General features: G+C 43.0%; 1 protein-coding gene across 9 annotated transcripts in view; it reads left to right on the forward strand.

Annotated features, from left to right (window-relative positions):
- ADARB1 (adenosine deaminase RNA specific B1) overlaps positions 1-25,868 on the forward strand; it is a 270,641-nt gene that overhangs the window by 129,292 nt on the left and 115,481 nt on the right. For 2 of the 9 annotated variants that reach the window (XM_030580009.1, XM_030580008.1), the window contains exon 2: positions 19,057-19,171. The exons of 6 other annotated variants lie outside the window; for them this stretch is intronic. The gene's annotated coding sequence lies outside the window, so the exon portion shown is untranslated. Of the gene's footprint in view, positions 1-12,096; positions 12,119-19,056; positions 19,172-25,868 lie in introns of those variants that run through there. One more of the 9 variants, XM_030580005.1, reaches the window with a different exon arrangement.

Consider the following 25,868-nt stretch of genomic DNA (forward strand, 5'->3'; position numbering starts at 1 on the left):
CTTATTTTTCCACAGTTATTTTTCTATTTCTTCTCATGTATTTTTATGTAATTTTCTAAGCTTTTAAAAAACTTAATAAGGAAAAAACAAAATATGGATCCATGTTCATCTCCTGAAATGGGTCAACAGCAGTGCTGGAAGCTCTAGATTCACAGCGCAGTCCTCTGCCACTTGAGCTAATGGAGTAAATGATCACAGCCTTCTGCTACTATCTTCTACGTGAAGCTCCTTACTAGAGGGGGATGGAGACGTGCACTTTGCCCATGGGTTTCATCATGCTCTTTCCTAGACGCCAGATGAATTTTGAAATTTGAGATGCCTGGGGTCAATTCCAGGCTCTGTAAGGAATTGTCTAGTAGTTATAAACTTTTCTGTCCCTGCCTAGCCTCTCCCTGTCCCTTTATATTCCTACCTCCTTGCTCCCCATCTGCTGTTGCTCCTCCCCATTCTACTTGATTATTGCCCGCTGTTGTTCCCTCCACTCCAAATGCCTGACAAGTGCCCCTCTCTCACCTTCCTCCTGCTGCCTGTTTTTCTCTTCCCACTCCCTTCCTACCAGGGGCATCAGACAGGGAGCAAGTAGGGGCATGGGCCTCCCAATAATCAAAATAAAATTTCTGCACATGGCGCTGCTTCCTACTATTCTTGACTCTCAGCATTTGAGTTAAGATGCTTCCTTCTTGCTGCCTGTATTCCAGAAAAGCGTAATTGAGAGTGTGCTTTTAGTATTTCTGTATCTGGTCCCAAAGCAGTCCAGCAGCCAGGAGGAGCAGTTGCTCAGAAAGTCCCTGTCAGTTTTTACAGCCCTGGGATAGAACATGCTGCGTCTTTCAGTGTGGATGATGCATGTGCTTTCTAGTTGCTATGTAGGAGCTGTGAGGGAATGGGGCATGCTGAGGCCTTGGCTACACTCACGCTTTACAGCGCTGCAACTGGGGTGTGAAAAAACACCCCCCTGAGCGCTGCAAGATACAGCGCTGTAAAGCGTCAGTGTAATCAGGGCAGCAGCGCTGGGAGCGCGGCTCCCAGCGCTGCACGCTACACCCGTAAGGGATGTAGTTTACATGCAGCGCTGGGAGAGCTCTCTCCCAGCGCTGCGACTCTGACTACACTCACACTTCAAAGCGCTGCCGCGGCAGCGCTCCCGCGGCAGCGCTTTGAAATTCCAAATGTAGCCATACCCTGAGTGCAGATGGAATCTTCAGCTAACAAGTTTCTACTGAACATGTGTGAACTGAGATTTTTCTCTAACCTTCTACTTGGAAACTGTACTTCATCTGTTTTAGCTGAAACCCTAGAAGAGAAAGCAGATACTCAGTATGAAAAAAACGTGAATGGTTAAAGTTTGGCGAAGTCATAAGCAACCAGAAATTGGTGTTTTAATAGGAAGTGCTGGGCCACATTAACTACAAGTATCACTGTGCTGATAAATTGGTATTCAATGTTGATAGATTGGAGAAGGTTCAGAGAAGAACCATGAATGATCAAAGGATTGGAAAACATGCCTTATAGTGATAGACCTAAGGATCTTAATCAATTCAGTTTAACAAAGGGAAAGTTAAGGGCTGACTTGATCAGATTATAAGTACCTACATTGGGAACAAAATACTTGATAATGGCCTCTTCAGTCTATCGGAGAAAGGTGTAATGTAATCCGAAGGCTAGAAGTTGAAGCTAAACAAATTCAAAAATTAAAGAAGTTGCTAATTTTTGCATGAGAGTAATTAACCATTGCAATAACTTACCAAGAGTTGTGGTGGATTCACCATCAGTGGCAATTTTTAAATAAAGAGTGAATATTTTTGTAAAAGATCTTCCCTGAATTAATGCCTGTTTGAAGTGGCGAAGTCCTCTGGCCTCTGTTAGGCAGGCGAGTATTCTAGATCACAGTGGTCCCATCTGACATTGGAATCTATGATTCTGCTGCAGCACAACTTACCACACACCCCTCCCCTGCGCCTGCCTGCAAAGCCAGCCCCCACAGACCTCACATCTGTGCCGTATCATTGGTCCCTCCTGGTTCACTTGCTTATTGGTTCCTTATCTTTAAGTCTGTCCCTGGAATGGATATAGTAAGGAGGAGGAGAGAGAAGATGCAGTGATTAAGACTTTTTGAACCTCGGATAGGAAGTGTCATGAACATACAGCTAAGGGTAGCATAAAATCCCTCGTTTACCTGTAAAGGGGTAAGAAGCTCAAATAACCTGGTTGGCACTTGACCAAAAGGACCAATAAGGGGAGAAGATAATTTCAAATCTGTGAGGGAAGGTTTTTGCATTGTGCTGTGTGTGGTGTTCTCTCTGAGACAAAGAGAGAGACCAAGCAAGTAATCCAGCTCCTACTGAAATGATACATCTAATTTTACAGAAACAGTAAGTAATAGCAAAGAAATGCATTAGATTATCTTTTATTTTAGCTTGTGAATTTTCCCTATGCTAAGAGGGAGGTTTATTCCTGTTTTTTTGTAACTTTAAAGTTTTGCCCAAAGGGGAATCCTCTGTGTTTTAAATCTTATTACCCTGTAAAGTTAGCTTCCATCCTGATTTTACAGAGGTGCTTCTTTTACTTTTTTCTTTATAATAAAGTTCTGTTTTAAAGAATCTGAGTCTGATCTGTGCTCACCTTGGTTACCTATTTGGTTGGTATATTATTCTCAAACCTCCCCGGGAAAGGCGGTGAAGGGCTTTGAGGGGATATCTTGGGAAAACAGGAACTCCAAGGGGTCCTTTTCCTGAATCTTTATCTAACTCACTTGGCAGTGGTAGCGATACCAGGGCAAGGAATTTGTACCTTGGGGAAGTTTTTAACCTAAGCTAGTGGAATATAAGCTTAGGGGGTCTTTCATGCAGGTCCCCACATCTGTACCCCCAGGTTCAGAATTGGGAGGGAACCCTGGCAGGAACTATAGTAAAATTGAGAGTGGAAATAGAGAAAAGAGGGGGAGGGAGAGGTATTATGAGGAAAAGAGGAGCAGTTCATGTATGAAAAGATATAGTTTTAGATTGTCTGGAGTTCAAAGTAGAGATGACAGAGCAGCAGCTTGAAATGTGAAACTGAACAAGTGAGGGAAAGGTCAGATAGAGAGGAAGATTTGACAACCATCAGCGTAGAGTTAGTGTTTGAAATAATGGAAGAGGCTGTGTATACCAATAGAGACAGGAGAGAAAGAAAAGGAAAGAACTAAGAACTAAACCTTGGAGGATAACAACACATGAAGAGAAGATAAATAACAGTTAAAGGAGATGATGGAGGAACAATCAGGAAGATAAAGAATCAGAAGAATATAGCTGTGGAAACAGAAGAGAAGTTGCAATGGGAATGTGATCAACCATATCTGAGAAAGCAGACAAACCAAGAAAGTTAATCTATCCAACTACACACTCAGCCCAGAAGAAAAGTCTGTCCTACCTCGGGGACTCTCTTTCTGCCCTGCCACCCCCACCAACATGATACAGTTCTGTGGCGATCTGGAAGCCTACTTTCGCCGTCTCCGACTCAAAGAATACTTCCAGGACAACACTGAACAGTGCACTGATACACGGGTGCCCTCCCACCAACAGCACAAGAAAAAGAACTCCACATGGACTCCTCCTGAGGGTCGAAATGACAGCCTGGACCTATACATTGAATGCTTCCGCCGGCGTGCACAGGCAGAAATCATGGAACAACAACATCGCTTGCCTCACAACCTAAGTCATGCAGAACGCAATGCCTTCCACAGCCTCAGAAACCACCCTGACATTATCATCAAAGAGGCTGATAAAGGAGGTGCCGTTGTCATCATGAACAGGTCTGACTATCAAAAGGAGGCAGCCAGACAACTCTCCAATACCAAATTCTACAGGCCACTTCCCTCAGATCCCACTGAGGAATACACTAAGAAACTACAAGCATCTACTCAGGACACTCCCTACACTAACACCAGAAGAAATCAACATACCCCTAGAGCCCCAACCAGGGTTATTCTATCTACTACCCAAGATCCACAAACCCGGAAATCCTGGACGCCCCATCATCTCGGGCATTGGCACTCTCACTGAAGGACTGTCTGGATATATGGACTCTCTACTCAGACCCTATGCCACCAGCACTCCCAGCTATCTCCGCGACACCACTGATTTCCTGAGGAAACTACAATGCATTGGTGACCTCCCAGAAAACACCATCCTAGCCACCATGGATGTAGAGGCTCTCTACACAAACATCCCACACACAGATGGAATACAAGCTGTCAGGAACACTATCCCTGATGATGCCACAGCACAACTGGCTGCTGAGCTCTGTGCCTTTATACTTACACACAACTATTTCAAATTTGATGACAATATATATCTCCAGATCAGTGGCACTGCTATGGGCACCCGCATGGCCCCACAATATGCCAATATCTTCATGGCCGACCTGGAACAACGCTTCCTCAGCTCTCGTCCACTCACACCCCTTCTCTATCTACGCTACATTGATGACATCTTCATCATCTGGACCCATGGGAAGGAGACTCTGGAAAAATTCCACCATGATTTCAACAGCTTCCACCTCACCATCAACCTCAGCCTGGACCAATCTACACGGGAGGTCCACTTTCTTGACACCACGGTGCAAATAAGTGATGGTCACATTAACACCACCCTATATCGAAAACCCACCGACTGCTATGCCTACCTTCATGCCTCCAGTTTCCATCCCGGGCACATCACACGATCCATTGTCTACAGCCAAGCACTGAGGTACAACCGCATCTGCTCTAACCCCTCAGACAGAGACCAACACCTACAAAATCTCCACCAAGCATTTTCAAAACTACAATACCCGCATGAGGAAATAAGGAAACAGATCAACAGAGCCAGACGTGTACCCAGAAGCCTCCTACTGCAAGACAAACCCAAGAGAGAAACCAACAGGACTCCACTGGCCATCACATACAGCCCCCAGCTAAAACCCCTCCAACGCATCATCAAGGATCTACAACCCATCCTGGACAATGATCCCACACTTTCACAGGCCTTGGGTGGCAGGCCAATCCTTGCCCACAGACAACCTGCCAACCTGAAACATATTCTCACCAGTAACTGCACACCACACCATAATACCTCTAGCTCAGGAACCAATCCATGCAACAAACCTCGATGCCAACTCTGCCCACATATCTACACCAGCGATACCATCACAGGACCTAACCAGATCAGCCACACCATCACTGGTTCATTCACCTGCACATCCACCAATGTAATATATGCCATCATATGCCAGCAATGCCCCTCTGCTATGTACATCGGCCAAACTGGACAGTCTCTACGGAAAAGGATAAATGGACACAAATCAGACATTAGGAATGGCAATATACAAAAACTTGTAGGAGAGCACTTCAACCTCCCTGGCCACATGATAGCACACCTTAAGGTGGCCATCCTGCAGCAAAAAAACTTCAGGACCAGACTTCAAAGAGAAACTGCTGAGCTTCAGTTCATCTGCAAATTTGACACCATCAGCTCAGGATTGAGCAAAGACTGTGAATGGCTTGCCAATTACAGAACCAGTTTCTCCTCTCTTGGTTTTCACACCTCAACTGCTAGAACAGGGCCTCATCCTCCCTGACTGAACTGACCTCGTTATCTCTAGCTTGCTTGCTAGCACACATATATATACCTGCCCCTGGATATTTCCATTACATGCATCTGAGGAAGTGGGTATTCACCCACGAAAGCTCATGCTCCAAAACGTCTGTTAGTCTATAAGGTGCCACAGGATTCTTTGCTGCTTTTACAAGAAAGTTAAGTAGGTGTGGAAGGATAACTAACATTGGGAATTTAAAAGTTTGGAAAGCATGGGATGAGAGATGGGATCCATGGGGCGCAACCTAGGCCTGTGGGACCTCTGTGCTCCCTTAACCCTCCAGCCAGGGCTCGCTCTCACAATGCTTTGCTAACCCAGCAAACCCCTCCAGGCCCTGTTATCACTCAGCACAACAGCACTTGGAGCTGCACTCCCAGCTAGATCAGAGCCACTCATGAATCACATCGAGAAAGGCACCAGCCAAATCCCCCAAACTTCCAGCGCTATACCTCAGGAATATACTGTCTTGCACTGCTCAAGCCGAGCAGTGCAAATTTACTAACTGGTTCACCACTTCATCAATGGAAAGGGGATATACACTAGCTTATGTAAACTGGAGCAGATTTGCACATGCTTCAGGCAGACTCACTGGTAAAGATAAACAGTTAAACGAATTTATTGACTACAAAAGATAGATTTTGAGTGATTATAAGTGATAGACAAAAAGAGTAGTTACCAAAATAAAATATAAACATGCTGTCTAAACTCTCAACCCTATTAGACTGGGCAACATCTAGATTAAGCAGTTTATCTCACCCCACTGGATATGTCAGTCCTTAGTATACAGGTTTGTCCCTTGAACCTGGGCCAGTCTCCTCTATTGGAATCTCCAGTCTTCTTCTGAGTGTCTTTGTTGCTTGCAGCATAGGTAGGGGCAGGAGAAAGGCCAAGCATGGGATCCCATGTTCTGTTTTATAACCTCAGCCCCATGTGCTTGGAGAGCACAAGTCAAGGCATGTCTTGGGCATTGCTAAGTCCCCAGGCAAGGTTGAGCAATTCCCCTGGGGTGGCTTCATGCAGGTGACTCACTGAATTGTAGCTCCCTTGCTGGACAATGGCTGTTGATGGGTTGTTTGACACCCTGCCTGGGCGCTGGTTACTTTCCTTGCTGTTGTCTCTGGGGAGCTAATATCTGGCTGATTCCCCAATTTACAGCAAGTTTTAGTGACAAAGGAAGACCCTGTGATGCACTGTGGTTGTTAATCCCCTTTCTCTAGGCTTGTGAACTTGTCAGATAAAGGAATCTAAGTGTAATGTCACTAAGGAAGCTATCAACCTCAAAGATGTTTGGAGAATTTTTCTGAACTTATATGACAAAGTTTGGATTGGGCTGATCAAGGCTACAATAAATTTGGAATCATAGAACCATAGAGTTAGAAGGGACTGCAAAGGTCAACTAGTCTAACCCCCTACCAGGATTTGTTAAATGCTTTGCGTAGTGAAAAGGGGACTGGAATGAGAACACTGAACACCAAACACCTGTCAGTTTTGGGAAGTTAGGATTTGAATCTAATTCCAAAACTCAACTTCAAAACTCAGATTGCTACCATTATAATCTTTCACCCTTTTATGAGCATCTGACAATTCTTTGTAGTTTATCCATTTCCATTCTCCCAGGGAGCTGAATTTTAAATATGCTTTGAATATGGTATCTCTGCTTTTAATTACCTAAAATCAAAGAGTTGCCCTGTTGTCAGTCTAGACAAATTAATTTTCTGTTTACTTAACTGTGAAGACAATTACATTACACAGTGTGATAACAGGTAATCTGGTTGGTCATGGCATTAGTATATTAAGAGTATTATTATAGCCTCATTAATATTTATACAGTCAAGTGTTATTACCCAAGGCAGATATAAAAGCTTCTCAGTGGTGTTCCAAAGCAAATTTGGGAAGCTGCATAGGTCAAACAAAAGCTTTAGCTTGTTTTCCAAAATGTTTATTAATTTTTTCATGCCTATTGACTGAATACAGGAGAAGCTCAAGTGGAGAAAACGTGATTTGGGGAAAGGTTTTCCATATACTGGTAGTCAATGTGATGTACCTTTCCTTGGCTAATTTAGTTTTAAATATTCAGACACTGCCTGTGACCTGAAACTTGTGTCACCTTAATATAGATAAAGAGATATATGTACAATTTAGGATTGCATTGCTGAGATCGTCCTCTTTGATAGAAGTGTTTTTATATTTACATATAATCATAAGTCCAAAGTTTGAGTTTTTTGTTTAGAGTTTATTTAGGTAACACTCATTCCTTACTCTGGCACAAGCTCACTGACTTCAGTGGGAGTTCATTTGTGTGAAGCCTGAGAAAAAACTAATAATGAACCTCAGCAGTTTGATATTTTCCTATGTCTGATTTCTGTGGGTTATTAGTATGTTGAATCTATCATGTTATTATTTATTTCTCAAGCCAATTCCTAGGCTTTAGTGGCATATGTTTTACCATGATGCTTTGGCTCCTTTTTTTCTGTACCTTGTTGTTCCTCTTCTTTGAGTGCTTGCTCATGTCAATTCCATTCTCGGTTTGCGCGGCCATTAGAGATTTTTGCCTTAACGGTATCCATAGGGGTCAGCTGTGGCACCCGCTTGAGTGCCGTGCTTATGCGCGGCCATTAGAGATTTTTGCTTTAACGGTATCCATAGAGTCAGCTGTGGCACCCGCTTGAGTGCCGCGCTTATGCATTGGTATATTAGGCACTAATAGGCCTACGCCCTCCCAGTTCCTTCTTATTGCCCGTGGTGGTTAGTCGGAGTGCCTTTCCCTTGCCTAGCAAGGGTTAGCGGTTCGTCTTCTTCAGTCTTTGAGCCTTAGGGCCTTGTAAATAGTTTGTTTACAGTAGTTAGTTAGTAAGTAGTTGTTAAGTAGTGTACTTAGAGATAGAGTCCCAGTGGGGACTTTGCCCTAGGCGGGGCATGCCCCGGTCTCTGGGTTTTAAGCCCAGTACTGACTGCAACAGGCCTATGCCTGTTAGTGACCCCCATAGCAGCTGCCTCAAGTACTTGGGAGAATCACATGTGAAGGTCTGAAGGACACCTGGGCTACCCTTCACTCACTGCAGTCAGCAAGGAAGCAGTTCTGGCCTCCCCCACCGCCAAGGCCTTGGCAGCCTCGACAAGGGCCTGCAAGGAGAAGGGAGAGACATGAGTTTTAGTCGTTGCCACGTTTCTTCCTCCCTCTCAGCTGTGCAACCCAACCTGGCAAAGCATCACAGGGGCCAGAAACACTCATTTTAAGGGTGCGCTCAATAGCGACGCCCCAGTCTACTCCCCGGATCTACCGCGTTCTTTCCTCAGTTGTCTTTCTCTCTACCTGTTTGCGGGTCACCTTGGACCATTGAGTGTTAGAAAGTGTATCTTGGAGCTATACCCAGCAGTTCTCCCTCCACCAGAGCAACCTACCTGGCCAAGTGGAAAGGGTTCACATGCTGGACCTTGGACTGGGTTATCTAGGCTGAGCAGGACTCGCTGCAGGTGATCCTGGACTATCTTCTGCACCTCATGCTGCAGGGTTTGTTCCTGTCTTCAGTCAAAGTCCACTTGGCTGTTATTTCGGTCTTGCTCATGATAGCACGGTTCATTTTTTGAAGGGTCTGGAGCGTCTCTACCCACGTCTGTGATCCTGTCCCTCCCTGGGACCTGGATCTCATGCTGTCACGGCTCATGATTTCCCCCTTTGACCCTCTGACTTCCTGGTGCCCTCTTCTCTCCTGGAAGGTTTCATTCCTGGTTACAATCACGTCTGCCCACAGGATCTCGGAGATTAGGGCTCTTACTTCAGCGCTGCCCTATACGGTGTTCTACAAGGGCAAGATCCAGCCGCATCCATTTCGCAGTTTCATACCGGCCCGGGCATATGCTTATCTGACTTCTTTCTGAAACTGTGAACTTAGAGCCCGCCTCTATGGTTTCTGCTTGTGAATCACCTAGAATGGAATCAACGTGAGCAAGCTCTCAAAGAAGAAAAACTGTTACCTAACTTTCATAACTGTGGTTCTTTGAGATGTGTTGCGAATGTCCATTCCATTACCCATCCTCCTGTCCTCTGTCGGAGTTGCCAGCAAGAAGGAACTGAGAGAGTGTAGGGCCTGCGTTGCCTACTATACTGATGTTTCAGCGTGGCACTCAAGGAGGCCCCACAGCAGACCATACAGATACCACTAAGACAAAAACCTCCGACAGCCGCACACATGGATGCACACACATCTAGAATGAAATAGACATGAGTACCACAGCTCAAAGAACAACAGCTACGAAAGGTAAGAGACTATTTTTTCTCAAGTCATTGGAGCCGGTGCCTGTATGCCTCAGTGCATTAAAGTATCTGAATGGGGACTGAAGATACAGACAGGCACCTAAAGTCATCTTTTAAACGTGCCTATCTCCAGTTTTAGGCTTCTTAATATCTTTGAAAATGTGGTTGTAATTGCTTCAGGACATTCCATTCTCTCCCTCCATGTTTGAAAGCTTAGTGCTTTTTAAATTATTATTTGTACTGCAATAATGCCAGCAGACCCAGTCGTGGACCAAGTCCCCCTGTGCTAGGCATTGTACAAAAAGACAGTGCTGGTCCCAAAGAGCTTGCATTTAGTCTGGTTCTAAACTTACTGTATGGAGTTTTGTTGTAGCTGTGTCGATCCCAGGATTTTAGAGAGACACTGTGGATGAAATAATATCTAGATGGTGCCATAAAAGATATTGCCTCACCCACCTTGTCTCTTTATACTTATTGTGACAGAATGCAGGGAGTTAACAGGTGAGCCTACACTCTGATCAATGTGGCACTAATTGGCTTCGCCAGAGAAGCTTGATTGGGGACTGAAATCTAACTAATCAGGATAGCGGGCTGACTGAGCTAAAGGGTTACTTAGCCCATCAGCTGAGGACTGATTTTAAAAAAGGGAGTATGAAGGAAGTGTGGGCTGCAGGAGCAGGGCTAGCTGAGCGTCAGGGATATCACAGTAAAGAGAGACGTATCTCCTCTTCGGCCCTAGGGAAAGGGCTGAGGATATAAGGGGCATTTGTAAATGATGCTGCTGCGCAAAACTGCAAAGGTGTGTAGGTGAAGGAAGTCTAAATAAACAGGATAGTGTGGATATCCAACCAATGGAGTCTGCGCTGGTTTTGTGTGATGCAAGAAGGCAAGAACAGATGTGCCCTGCTACACTCACATAATATCAAAGTACCGGGTATAAGACGCTCACACAGATGCCTTGAAGCACTGAGGAACAGGCATGAAGGCCTGCAGTAACCTCAGTGCAACTTTAAAGCAGGAGGAAAAAAAAGTTTTTATGCAGAAAAGAATACTAAGAAGGCTCTGAAGGTCTATGCACACCACCAAATGGACACCCCTCTGCACTGTAGCCCTGTGTCATAACCCTGTCCCTACCACATTTGAAGTGGCAATGACATCCATCCTTTTCCAGAGAAGAAGAGGCAATATATGGGGCCCGCTTCTCTATAGGAGTGACAATAGCTCCCCTACCCACAGGAACATCTGGACTACAGTAGGGGGGCTCCTAGTACTTACTCCTGCAGACCAGGATGTATTTGTTGGGTGGATAGATAAGCCAAACCTGGTATACTTTTCAGTTCCTGCCACATTTACGGTCTTCTGTATGCCTCAGAACAGAAGGTTTAGACATTTACATCCCACAGAAATGAATGGCGATATTCTCTCGCTTTCTCGGAGCTATTGTGTCATGTTGCCTGCAGACTCAGGCAGTCATCACTGCACTGGTTTCACTATAAAGCTTTTCTTCACAATCAGGAGGCCAAGAAATATACCTTTTTGCAATGAAAGCTGAAGTTCTGAAAAACACATCTCCAGGAGCTGGGGCCCTCCGTGCAGTCCTATAATGCATATGCCTTGGCACTGCAGCCTCTTGAGTAGCACCAATAAATAAACATTAGAGCTGTGGTTAGATGCCAAAATCAAGCCCACAGTGTTCAGACTTGGCTTGAAATCCTATGGTTTGAAAAACTTAATTTGTTTTGTTCCAAATCTGTATTCCTGGTTTGTGTTCTCCCCTCCCTAGTCTCACAAAAGAATTTCTGACAATAGCAATAGAAACTCTGCTATACATTGCAAAGTGTGCATTTGTGCTAATAACAAAAATTTAAACGAGGATTACAAAAATGCTTCTTGACATAATGAGTGTTGTAATTTTTTTGCTTTAAATTAAATATTATAGCTTATGTCAATCTTCATGGAATTTATAAGGACTCCCAATATGCTAATCCAAAATTTCTCAGTGAGGAGTGTTTCTTTCAGATAACTGTAATAATTTTTGAAATCTCCTGTGTGAGAGTGCTTGAATTAGTTTACAGGGCATAACAGGTCGCAGCCTTTATTTTGGAAATAATTTCAGGAGTAAGTGACATTGCAAATAAGAAGATTGCTTATAATTAAAACAGATTGACTTGCTCTGTTTATTTTTCCCTTTTTTTCTGGCATAGGAGGATTTTATTTCTTGTCAACCTGGATAGAAGTCTAATATAATAGGTAAACAATCAGAACTGAACTTTATAACTAAGAGCAAATTTGTTTTTTGTTTACTGTAGCTTTGCCAACAGTTTTTTTTTATTTATTTAAAAAAATGACAGGTATAAAATTGAAAATACCTCTATATCTATATGCCACAATTGGACTGATAGCTTCAGTTAACAAGGCTCTATAATGCTGTCAAAAAAAATTTTTGGTTGAATATATCACTGTTATTGCAAGAAGAACTATAGCTGGTGACAAAAACAAAATGAATGTTTAGCTTGAATGAGATGACAGCATTTTTTGTTCCATATTGAGTGGCATTAAGCAACGAAGGCAATGGGAACCCCCCTGCGTACAACATATTCTTTTCTCATGATAGGCCTGATCCAAAGACCATTGAGGTGAGCGTAAAGACTCCCTTTGACTTCAGTGGGCTTTGATCAGACCCTAAATCATACCTGAGAGACATGTAGTTTGAGAACTCTTATTATGATAATTAGCCTAAGAGAGCCTGTTCACAGCAGAAAGCATTATCTTTAAAAGTATATGGTTGTAGAGGATTTTATTTCTTGTCAAGCTGGAAGGAAATTTAATACAATAGTTTACAAGTAGTGTGCTAAAATGGTACTCAACACCAGGGTGGATAAAAATCTGGCCTTAAAGATGATCCTTCAGATCGTCCAAGAAGGTTACATCATTCAATTCCAGTCCATACTAATACCTCATTCCCCTACCCAGACCCTCTTCAGGGACCATTCTCTTGTGTGTCTTGTGAGACTGTTACAATTCAGTGCAATAGAACCAGTACCTCTAGAATTCTGAGGAAAGGTTTTCAGCTATTGCCTTATCCCAAAAAAGAAAGAGGGTTGGCAACCTATACTAGATCTCAGGTAGCTAAATGTGTTAATATGTTGCAAAAGATTTTTCATGATGACTCTCACTGCTGTCACATCCTCACATGTTTGGTTCATCACTCTTAGCTTACAGGATGTATACTTCCATGTAGTCCTATATCCAGCACAAAGGAATTTTCTTTGTGTTGTTACGGAATCATTTTCAGTTCTATGCGTTTCCCTTCCGACTGTCAACAGCCCCACAGGTGTTCACAAAATGTCTTCAGTCATCGTGCCTTATCTTTGAAGGTAACATCTACATGTTTCTTCTTACCTAGGTGATTGGTTAATTTGAGGGAGATCAGCTCTTCAAGTAACTAATGCAGTCCAAGTATCTCTTTGGCTGTTTTTTTTGCTGGGTCTGAAATAAAACCTGAACAAATCAAACCTTATTCTATCTCAGTCAAGCAAATTCATTGGAATGGTTATAGACTCTACAGCAGCAAGGGCCTTCCTTCCACAAGAGAGATTTCAGAGCATCGTACAGATAATCTTGGGGTTGCAGATTTGTCCATGGATGTCAGCAACAGTGTCCCTCAGGTTACTGGGGTACGTGTCATCATGCAATTTTGTAAACTGTTTGCCGGACTTTAATTAAGGTCATTTCAAGCCTGGTTGAAGTATCTGTCTCACTCAACCAGACACAACATGTCCGTGAAGGGAAGAGTTCCAAGGCACGTTTTGTCCCTTATATGGTGGACAGACCCACAGAATGTGTCAAAGGATTCCTTTTGCCATCCTGATTCCCACTAAAACTTTGGTTATGGATGTTTCAACAAAGGGTTGGGAAGCTTACTTACATAAGTTTTGGACTCTCAGCCTATGCTGTTTCTTCCATACCAAGAATCACAGCTAGAACTCAGGGCCATTAGACCAACTATGAATCTATGAAAACTTGCAAATCTTTTCTGCCTCATTTTGCGAGTACCATGACATAGGTGCTGACAGATGACTCCAGGGAAATGTTTTAAATAGGCAGAGGGTTTGCAAGATCGAGCCCTCTGTGTCAAGAAGCCAGTATACTGTGAACTTGGTGCTTTGTGAGTCAGGTTAACACTGCATCTACCAGGAGAAATCAATTTGCAGATCACCTAAGCAGGCAACTGTCATCTTCTTATGTGTGGTCCTTGAAGGACTCAGTTCTGAACAATATTTTTCAAGATTGGGGAAATCTGCAGGTGGACCTATTTGTATCCAAGGAAAACAGGAAATGTCCTCTGTTCTGTTCTCAAGGAGGGAGAAGTCTGCATCAATAGAAAATACTTTTCTGATGCCATGGTCAACGTACCTGATGTAAATCTTCCCACTGTTTCCATTAATTCACAGAGTGCCGAGGAAGGTCGGACAGGACAGGGTCCTGGTTACATTCATAGCTTCAGTGTAGCATTACCAGTTTTGGTTCTCTGACTTGGTATAGATGTCAAATCTCTACTTTATAACATTAACGTCATACAAAGACATAATTTCTCAGAATCAAGGTCTAATTTTCCACCCACAGCCAGCATCCCTCCACCTGATACCCTGGATGACATCAATGGATAAGATGTCCAAAACGTCCTTGGATGTTCAAAATATCTTGTTACAGAATAGAAAACTCCTCTACTGGAACAACATACTTGTCCATAGTGAGAATCACTTCCGTTAGGCTTTCACACCATGGTGGGGATCTGGTTAGAACATTAATTCCGTTTATTTGGATTTTTAATTATTTGAACAATTAGTTCGTTCCTTTTGTGCCATCCATCCTCAATTCATTTGTTTCTGTCACTTAAATCAGGAAATAGCCTTCCCTTGTTGCTGCTACTGATGCAGCATTCTGGAGACTCATCCTGTGGGCAGTCTTTGTTGTCTGATGTAGGATAATCAATTTTAAGACCAGAGGGGGTATTACAATAATCCAGTATGACCTTGTCAAGGTTCCTTCCCCACTCTGAACTTTAGGGTACAGATGTGGGGACCTGCATGAACACCTCTAAGCTTAAATACCAGCTTAGATCTGGTTTTGCTGCCACCACTCCCAAATACTAACACCCTTCCCTGGATAGTCTTAAGAGACTTCTTCACCAAGTTCCTGGTGAACACTGATCCAACCCCTTGGATGTTAACACAAGGAGAATTTAACCATCTCCCCTCCTTTCCCCCACCAATTCCTGGTGAGTCCATATCCAACCCCCTTGGATCTTAAAACAAGGAAAAATCAATCAGGTTCTTAAAAAGAAAGCTTTTAATTAAAGAATGAAAGGTAAAAAATATCTCTGTAAAATCAAGATGGAAAATAACTTTATAGGGTAATCAGATTCATAGAGCCCAGAGGAACCACCTCTAGCCTTAGGTTCAAAGTTACAGCAAACGGGTAAATCCTCTTAGCGAAAGGAAACATTTACAGTTGAGAAAACAAAGTTAAACCTAACACACCTTGCCTTGCTGTTACTTACAAGTTTGAAATATGAGAGACTTATTTAGAAAGATTTGGAGAGCATGGATTGATGTCTAGTCCCTCTTAGTCCCAAGAGCGAATCACCCCCAAAACAAAGAGCACAAACAAAAGCCTTCCCCCCACCAAGTTTTGAAAGTATCTTGTCCCCTTATTGGTCCTTTGGGTCAGGTGTCAGCCAGGTTACCTGAGCTTCTAAACCCTTTACAGGTAAAAGGATTTTGGTGTCTCTGGCCAGGAGGGATGTTATAGTATTGTACACAGGAGGGCTGTTCCCTTCCCTTTATAGTCATGACACCTTCTGCCTAACTGGCCAAGCGGCCATTCTGCAGAAAAGGACCTGAGGATTACAGAGGACGAGAAGCTGGATATGAGTCAGCAGTGTGCTCTTGTTGCCAAGAAGGCTAAAGGCATATTGGGCTGCATCAGTAGGAGCATTGCCACCAGATCGAGGGAAGTTATTATTCCCCTCTATTTGGCACTTGTGAGGCCACATCTGGAGTATTGTGTCCGGTTTTGGGCCCCCCAGTACAGAAAGGATGTGGACATATTGGAAAGAGCCCAGCGGAGGGCAACGAAAATGATTAAGGGGCTGGGGCACGTGAGTTACAAGGAGAGGCTGAGGGAACTGGGCTTATTTAGTCTACAGAAGAGAAGAGTGAGGGGGGATTTAATAGCAGCCTTCAACTATCTGAAGGGGGGTTCCAAAGAGGATGGAGGTAGGCTGTTCTTAATGGTGTCAGGTGACAGAAGAAGGAGCAATGGTCTCAAGTTGCAGTGGAGAAGGTCTAGGTTGGATATTAGGAAATACTATTTCATTAGGAGGGTGGTGAAGCACTGGAATGGATTACCTAGGGAAGTGGTAGAATCTCCGTCATTGGAAGTTTTTAAGGCCCAGGTTTACAAAGCCCTGGCTGGGATGATTTAGTTGGTGTTGGTCCTGTTTTGAGCAGGGGGTTGGACTAGATGACCTCCTGAGGTCTCTTCCAACCCTAATCTTCTATGATTCTAACACTGGCCATAGAATTTCAGCTTGTAATTCCTGCATAAAGCCTGTGTCTTGTGGGTTACCTAGTACATCTAGTTATAGAATCTTTTAGAAGGACATCTTTACATGCTGTGTAAAATAAAATAATAGCAGAAACCTTCTCCCTGTGTAGATATTTGTAGACTGTGATCAAGTCATCTCAACTTTCTCTTTGATAAATGAAATAGTTTGAGCTGTTTTAAGTCTCATTGTAAAGTAGATTTCCCAGAATTTAGATAATTTTTTGTAACTTTTTTTTTCTGAACTCTCCAAATTTTTCAATATTCTTTTTAAAGAGTGGACATCAGAACTGGACATATTATTATTCCAGTAATGATTTTATCAAAGCTCTTTACACCTTCCTACTCCTACTGGATATTCCCCTGCTTATATATCTGAGGATGACACTAGCCCATTTAGTCACAGCATTGCACTGGGAGCTCATATTCAGTAGATTGATTATCCACCATGACCCCCAGTCCTTTTAGAGTCAACTCTTTCCGCAGTGAAGTCTTTTCTCCTGTATGTATGACCTACATTCTTTGTTCCCAGATACGACCTTGCATTGGCTGGATTAAAAGGGATCTTGTTGTTTGTGCCCAATTTACAAAGCAATCCAGATCAGAATACAATTGACTTGTCCTTATTTACTATTCCGTTTTTCCTGAAAACGATAATGGTTGGTATTCTTTATGCAATCATCCTTTAATTATTTACTAACTTAATCCTGTAGCAGCCATTCCATGATTTTGTGCAGGTTTATATCAGGCTAACTGGCTTAGGGTTACCTGAGTTATTCCATATAACTTTTAAAAATATTTTCATTTGTCCTGGAAATTCACCAGTATTCCAAGATATATTGATAATCAACATCAGTGGTTCAGACAATTCCTTAGACAGTTCCTTTAAAAGTATTGCATGCAAGTCTTCCAGTTCTGCATCTTTTAAAATGTTTAACTCTGGAAGATAATGTTTAACAATCTCTCTAGCAATAGCTGGACTATCAAATATTTCATTGTTACTGCCTTCTCTCTCCTTTCCTTCTCCTCTTCCTCTGAGCAAATCAGAAGTTACTTCTAAATATATACAAACTAGCTACACAGGCCCCAGCATTCTAAATTTGTGTTCTTTTCCTGTTCATATGAAATTTGTAGTTAGGACCCTAATTCACAAAGATCCATACATAGGACAGAGAAGGTATAATATATTTATCACGTTATTGTTAAATTATATAGACCTTTTCTCATACTATTAACATTATTTGCTGTTAATTTGTCAAAAAGTAGTATGTTGATATTTGGTGGGTGTTTGTGACACTTCCCGAGAGTACCCAAGGTTGTGAGCCACCTTGCTACTGCCTGTCCGTAGTGTGAGGAAACCTCGTCCGTGCCTGCTGTGGGTCACCTCCCTGTCTCCCCTGGGCATGAACACAAGTACACCCCTCTTGGCCTATGTCAGCTCCACTGTCCCTCTGCAGGTTAGCGATAGGCACACACTCCAACGCTGAGCCCTCCAAGTGTCTCTCTGGGGTGTCCAGCCTCTGGGCACTGGGCATTCACAGAATTCACAGATCTGCTGCTCTCATAGGAACAGTACACCTCATTTTACCAGCTACAACTCGGGATCACTGCGCTGCTTAACACAGCATTTAGATATGTTTATAGTGAAAACAAGTAACAGTTTGTTCAACAGAGTATCGTAGGTTCTATAAATACCAAGTGAAATTATTAGAAATAAATTATTACATGTAAAATAAAACCATAATACCTTTTACAGCCTAGATTTAATTAACAAGATACTATCTTGTCTAATGAAGTTCAGTTCACCCAAAGTTCTTGCAGCATTTTCCAGCCAGGTTGGCTATGACTCTCCTTTCATAAGACAGAACATACTGGCAGTTTGTCTCCTGGGTGAAGGATAACGTCTTTTTGCCATCCCAGATATATCAGAACAGTCCTTTGATTTTTATTCATAAATCAGACCCCCTCCTGCTGTTTGTTCCTTTCGGTAGATTTTGGGATCTCTGGTTGATTTTGCGGTCTTGACTAGTTGGTGGCTTGAGATGCAAATAGACTTTCTTTGTGAGGCATGCACTGCATGATACACACCTGCCAAGACAGAAAGATAAGCATTTCCTACCCATTACCTGAACAGAAGGATGTCCAAGGCCTGTCGCCTCCTGGGGACCTGTTAACTTCAGGGCTTTAAGAACATAATTGCCAATATATATACTTGACTGCTTAAATGTTATCCATACATATAGTTTGCAGTGACTATGATTTCCAGTAAATTACTGGCTCTTGAAGATCTTACATGCTACCCTTTGGTGAATTATTATGCATGTACCCGGTCCAGGGGATCCCTGTAAAACCCCAGTCCCCATTGATATACTTGTGTGATGTGCTTTATTTCTTAAATACATTTTGGTGCACAATATTCATTATTCTATTGCTTTAAGACTTTTGTGTGATTTCCCCACTTTCTAGGAACTTGAAAAATAAATAACAGCCATTGAGCAAAAAACATACCAAAAGAAAGGACTGTTTTGGCCCTAAAGTTTGGTTTATTCTTTTTCACACTTGTATTTCTTTTTTTGCAGGGAAAGTCTGTAGATCAGTTGCAGGCATTGTCCTGGCTTATAGCTCCTTGGAAGCGGAATAAGCCACACCCCAAAAACCTAACGAGCCAGTTCATTCTGACTCCATCATTTATAGGTACGTTTTACCAGATCTTCTGCTCAGAGCAACAAGAAAACAATCCAAAACAAATGGAAAGGGATCCTATTTATTCTTAATATTCAGTGTATCCAATTCTAAGGGTTATTGACTGTTATTTAACCTCTGAGGCTCTCCAGCAAACTTGCTGGAATCACATCTCTCAATACTGAAGTAGTTGGCTACAGTGTCTTCTAGTGCAACATGTCTGCAAAAATTGCTCAGGCAGCTTCACCTCTCAGGCAACCAAGTAAATAGGCTGGCTGACAAAAAAAAAAAAGGGGGGGGGCACAAAAATGCCTGGGCTATCTGAATGCTGCATGCTGACCATGCCCAGCTGATTGGGCTAATACCCAGATCCTGCTTCCACCAAGGGCTGGACGTGTCCTACCACTTCTTCACTCTCCATCAAACATTTCTCCTGTCCCTACTCTTCCCCTTTCCCCCTCCCCCACCTCATGAATCTGAGAACTTGGGAAAGGAGGGTGACTTGCCTCAGGAGAGGATACTACAGATTTTGGCCACAGGTGTCACTTCTCCACAAAGGAAATGTCTACGGCTCTGGTTTCTAGGACCAAGAAGTACAGGGACTCTATTCCTCTTCCAATTTGCCGTAACACAAACTTTTCAAGAGCGGGTTCTTCAGATACATATTCCTTCGAGGACAGGTAGCCTTTTGAATTGGGCCCAGAGTCCACAGATGAAGATTCTCAGAATCATTTTTTTTAGGAGAAATATTTTGAAGTCGTTCTTAGGAAAAGCAGGTAGACTCTTTGTTCCTACAGATGAACATAAGAAGAAGTGAGAGAGAAGGGGAAGTGAGACAACCAAAAATAAATATGACCTTGCTATACTCCCAAAATTGGATGCAACCCTCATGAGTTGTTAAAGAAATAGAATTTTTTTATTTAAAAAAAATAAAAAATAAAGCTGCCTCAGCAGCCCTTCATGCATCAAATTCCCTATTGCCAGCTCTGCCATTCAAGATGGTAAAATCCTTTTGACTAAGAGCCATTTTGATAGAGATTTCCATAGCGGCTGCTGTCATGGTAAACCACCTTTGGAGAACACGAGTTTTAGAGCAAGAGCAATAAACTCAACTCTGTCTCATCACCAGCTTTGGCTAAAGTTCATGGAAAGCTGATCCCCAACAAAAGCAGATACTGGTCATCACTACATATCTGAGAGCGAAGGATTTTCACAGACCCTATAGAAAGAACTACCATTGAAACCTCTTTAAAAAAAAAAATCTTGGAAGGTCTTCTCAGTATCTGGTGTATCCAGCTTGCTGATTGAATAACACACCAAAAGACATGAGAGACAGAGAAGGTACTGTAAGAAGACCCTTTGCATCCATCAAGCATCATGACTGCATGCTTACCCAGTCTAATATGGTTCCCCCAATAGGGTGAAACTGGGAGGAAATGTTAGTGTTGGATCAATACAGAATAAATCTTAAACAGACATGTCCCAGCCTGCGTTAGTCCTTAGACTGGACACAACTCCAATCCATGGTCAAGTAGATCCCCTTTTTCCTCCAGCTGATGCCATGGTTGGAAGTCTGCAATATATCAACTGTTTCAAATTGAGGTAATTGAATTCCTAGGGAACCCAAAGGCTTGGCACTCTAATTCACCCTCTTCCTAATGCCCCTGCATTCCAAAGACAGAGGAGTGCCAATCAGAATTTTTTGAACAGATTCCTTCTGTATCACAGTTCAGGATGAAGATGCTAATTTCCACTAAAGCAACAATTTCCCAAGGGGATTTTATCTATAGTCAGTTGAACTGAACATCTATCTACATATTATATAATCCTCCCATAGGAGATATCTCAGCTTCACATGCAACAGACAACATTTTCAGTATGTTGTTTTATCTTTTATCCTATCTGCTCCTCTTTAGGGGTGTTGCCAAAGTGCTGGCTAATATTGTGACTTTCCTTGGGCAGTAAAATGTTCTTATATAAACATTCCAAGATGACCAGCCCATCAGAAGACCCTTTCTGTGGAAGGCACACAAAACAGCTCCTTCTCTGGAACAACATGGATTGGTCAACTCTGACATGAATGGAATCACTCCAAGAAGTCTACATTAATACTGGGGAGAGTCATAGATACCAAATGCCACACAAGATTATTTCTATAAAAGTTTTTCAGATGCTTGTGGCCACAATATCATCCATTCTCCAGTCACTTCTGACAGGGCTCTGATGTCTCTTGTCAGGTTGATGGTCTCTTGCAAAAACAGACTGTTGTGAGCTAAAGTTTCACATGTTCTGTCCAGAATTTTCTTATTTTCCTGAGCTCACGAGAACCGTTATCCCTGTCCTATATGGTCCCAGTCCCAAAGCAATATTAATATCTTTCTCTTGGCAGCTAAAAGAAAGGAGGTACTCAGAGAGCTGGTGAGTCAGTGTCAAAGAGGGTAGATCGAGACAATCTATGCAAGCTTCAACAGAAGGGAAGCTCATTCAGGAAACAGTTTGATCTGAGAATAATGGCAAAATGGAGCTCCAACAGTGTATCAATTGGCTCAAGCACAGGGCATTCATGTGCTCTAAGAGCTGTAACACCAGTCCTGCTCAGCCAAGATATACTGTTGATGTTCTATGACACTGACATTGGCTTGTATCAACAAGAAAACAAGTTTCAGGTCCTCAGACCTGCTATGAGCCTCTAATTTGCTCTGTTCCTAGGTAAAGAAAGAAAAGAAATAAAATTAAACAAAATAACAATCTGCTCTCTTTCAAAAACTAACATAAAGAAATAAATATCATAGCAGCTCATTAAGCAAGCAAAGGTTAGATCCAGGAAAGTGGAGAGTCAGACCCTGGGATGCCTGGCCATCAGTTATAGATTGATAGATTCATAGACTCTAGGACTGGAAGGGACCTCGAGAGGTCATCGAGTCCAGTCCCCTGCCCTCATGGCAGGACCAAGTATTGTCTAGACCATCCCTAATAGACATTTATCTAACCTACTCTTAAATATCTCCAGAGATGGAGATTCCACAACTTCCCTAGGCAATCTATTCCAGTGTTTCACTACCCTGACCGTTAGAAACATTTTCCTAATGTCCATCCTAAATCTCCCTTGCTGTTAAGTCCATTGCTTCTTGTTCTATCATTGGAGGCTAAGGTGAACAAGTTTTCTCCCTCCTCCTGATGACACCCTTTTAGATACCTGAAAACTGCTATCATGTCCCCTCTCAGTCTTCTCTTTTCCAAACTAAACAAACCCAATTCCTTCAGCCTTCCTTCATAGGTCATGTTCTCAAGACCTTTAATCATTCTCGTTGCTCTTCTCTGGACCCTCTCCAATTTCTCCACATCTTTCTTGAAATGCAGTGCCCAGAACTGGACACAATACTCCAGCTGAGGCCTGACCAGTGCACAGTAAAGCGGAAGAATGACTTCTCTTGTCTTGTTTACAACACACCTATTAATGCATCCCAGAATCACATTTGCTTTTTTTGCAACAGTATCACACTGTTGACTCATATTAAGCTTGTGGTCTATTATGACCCCTAGATCTCTTTCTGCCATACTCCTTCCTAGACAGTCTCTTCCCATTCTGTATGTGTGAAACTGATTGTTCCTTCCTAAGTGGAGCACTTTGCATTTATCTTTATTGAACTTCATCCTGTTTACCTCAGACCATTTCTCCGATTTGTCCAGATCATTTTGAATTTTGACCCTGTCCTCCAAAGCAGTTGCAATCCCTCCCAGTTTGGTATCGTCCGCAAACTTAATAAGCATACTTTCTATGCCAACATCTAAATCGTTGATGAAGATATTGAACAGAGTGGGTCCCAAGACAGACTCCTGCGGAACCCCACTTGTTATACCTTTCCAGCAGGATTGGGAGCCATTAACAACTACTATCTGAGTACGGTTATCCAGCCAGTTATGCACCCACCTTATAGTAGCCCCATCTAAATTGTACTTTCCTAGTTTATCTATAAGAATATCATGCGAGACCGTATCAAATGCCTTACTAAAGTCTAGGTATATCACATCCACTGCTTCTCCCTTATCCACAAGGCTCGTTATCCTATCAAAGAATGTTATCAGGTTAGTTTGACACGATTTGTTCTTTACAAATCCATGCTGGCTATTCCCTATCACCTTACCACCTTCCAAGTGTTTGCAGATGATTTCTTTAATTACCTGCTCCATTATCTTCCCTGGCACAGAAGTTAAACTAACTGGTCTGTAGTTTCCTGGGTTGTTTTTATTTCCCTTTTTATAGATGGGCACTATATTTGCCCCCTTCCAGTCTTCTGGAATCTCCCCCGTCTCCCATGATTTCCCAAAGATAATAGCTAGAGGCTCAGATACCTCTTCTATTAACTCCTTGAGTATTCCAGGATGCATTTCATCAGGCCCTGGTGACTTGCAGGCATCTGACTTTTCTAAGTGATTTTTTACTTGCTCTTTTTTTATTTTCTCTTCTAAACCTACCCTCTTCCCGTAAGCATTCACTATATTAGACATTCCTTCAGACTTCTCAGTGAAGACCGAAACAAAGAAGTCATTAAGCATCTCTGCCATTTCCAAGTCTCCCGTTACTGTTTCCCCCTCCTCACTGAGCAGTGGGCTTACCCTGTCCTTGGTCTTCCTCTTGCTTCTAATGTATTGATAAAAAGTCTTCTTGTTTCCCTTTATTCCCATAGCTAGTTTGAGTTCATTTTGTGCCTTTGCCTTTCTAATCTTGCCTCTGCATTCCTGTGTTATTTGCTTATATCCATCCTTTGTAATCTGACCTAGTTTCCATTTTTTATATGACGCCTTTTTATTTTGTAGGTCACGCAAGATCTCGTGGTTAAGCCAAGGTGGTCTTTTGCCACATTTTCTATCTTTCCTAACCATCGGAATAGCTTGCTTTTGGGCCCTTAATAGTGTTCCTTTGAAAAACTGCCAACTCTCCTCAGTTGTTTTTCCCCTCAGTCTTGATTCCCATGGGACCTTACCTATCTGCTCTGTGAGCTTACCAAAATCTACCTTCCTGAAATCCATTGTCTCTATTCTGCTGTACTCCATTCTACCCTTCATTAGAATTGCAAACTCTTATGATTTCATGATCACTTTCACCCAAGCTTCCTTCTACTTTCAAATTCTCAACAAGTTCCTCCCTATTTGTTAAAATCAAGTCTAGAACAGCTTCCCCCCAGTAGCTTTTTCAACTTTCTGAAATAAAAAGTTGTCTGCAATGCAGTCCAGGAACTTATTGGAGAGTCTGTGCCCCGCAGTGTTATTTTCCCAACATATCTCTGGATAGTTGAAGTCCCCCATCACCACCAAATCTTGGGCTTTGGATGATTTTGTTAGTTGTTTGAAAAAAGCCTCATCCACCTCTTCCACCTGATTAGGTGGCCTGTAGTAGACTCCCAGCACAACATCACCCGTGTTTTTTACCCCTTTTAGCCTAACCCAGAGACTCTTAACACTTCCGTCTCCTATGTCCATCTCCACCTCAGTCCAAGTGTGTACATTTTTAATATATAAGGCAACACCTCCTCCCTTTTTCCACTGTCTATCTTTCCTGAGCAAACTATACCCATCCACACCAACATTCCAGTCATGTGTATTATCCCACCAAGTTTCAGTAATGCAAACAATGTCATAGTTGTATTTATTTATTAGCACTTCCAGTTCTTCCTGCTTATTACCCATACTTCTTGCATTTGTATATAGGCATCTAAGATACTGGTTTGATCTTGCCTCCCAGGTTTGCCCTGACCCTCCTTCCTCACTGCCATTATAGCCTGTGCTCCCTCCTGTTTCCAACCCGTCTCCCAGGTCTTGTTCCCCACTTACCTGTGCGGTTTTCTCACCTGTCCCCATCGAACCTAGTTTAGAGCCCTCCTTACTAGGTTAGCCAGTCTGTGCGCAAATAAGGCCTTTCCCCTCTTCGAAAGGTGAACGCCATCTGTGTCTAGCAGTCCTTCCTCGAATTGCATCCCATGGTCGAGGAAGCCAAAGCCCTCCTGGCGACACCATCTTCGCAGCCAGGCATTCACCTCCACAATGCATCTGTCTCTGCCCGGGCCCCTACCTTCAACAGGAAGAATCGAAGAGAATACCACCTGCACTCCAAACTCCTTACATGGTACTCCCAGAGCCCTGTAGTCACTCTTGATCTGCTCAGTGTCACACCTCGCAGTATCATTTGTGCCCACATGGATGAGTAGCATGGGGTAGTAGTCAGAAGGCTGGATAATCCTCGACAATGTCTCTGTAACATCTCGGATACGGGCCCCTGGCAGGCAGCATACCTCCCGGGATGAACGGTCAGGGCGACAGATGGGTGTCTCCGTCGCCCTCAGCAGAGAGTCTCCAACCACCACTACCCTACGTTTCTTATCAGTGGTGGCAGCAGACCTCCCAGCCTTAGGGGTATGAGGCTTCCCCTCCTTAACTGTTGGGGGTGATTCCTTCTCTCCTGTATCAAGAAGAGCATAACAGTTATCTTTTACCACAGCAGGAGGGTTTGCAGCAGGGGTGGAGCACTGTCTGCTGCTAGAAGTAACCAGCTGGCTGTGTCCACCCTGAGCCGCCTCCTCCACTGGTGTGTCCGATTACACCGTTAGGCATCTCCTCCTCCACTGGTGTGTCAGTAGTCCTGTCAACTGGGACAGCTACGTCAGCTGTCTCCACATGGATACTGTCCAAGAATTGCTCATGGATACGGATG

The sequence above is a fragment of the Gopherus evgoodei genome, chromosome 11 (genome assembly GCF_007399415.2).
Source record: "Gopherus evgoodei ecotype Sinaloan lineage chromosome 11, rGopEvg1_v1.p, whole genome shotgun sequence".
Taxonomy (NCBI): Eukaryota; Metazoa; Chordata; order Testudines; family Testudinidae; genus Gopherus; species Gopherus evgoodei.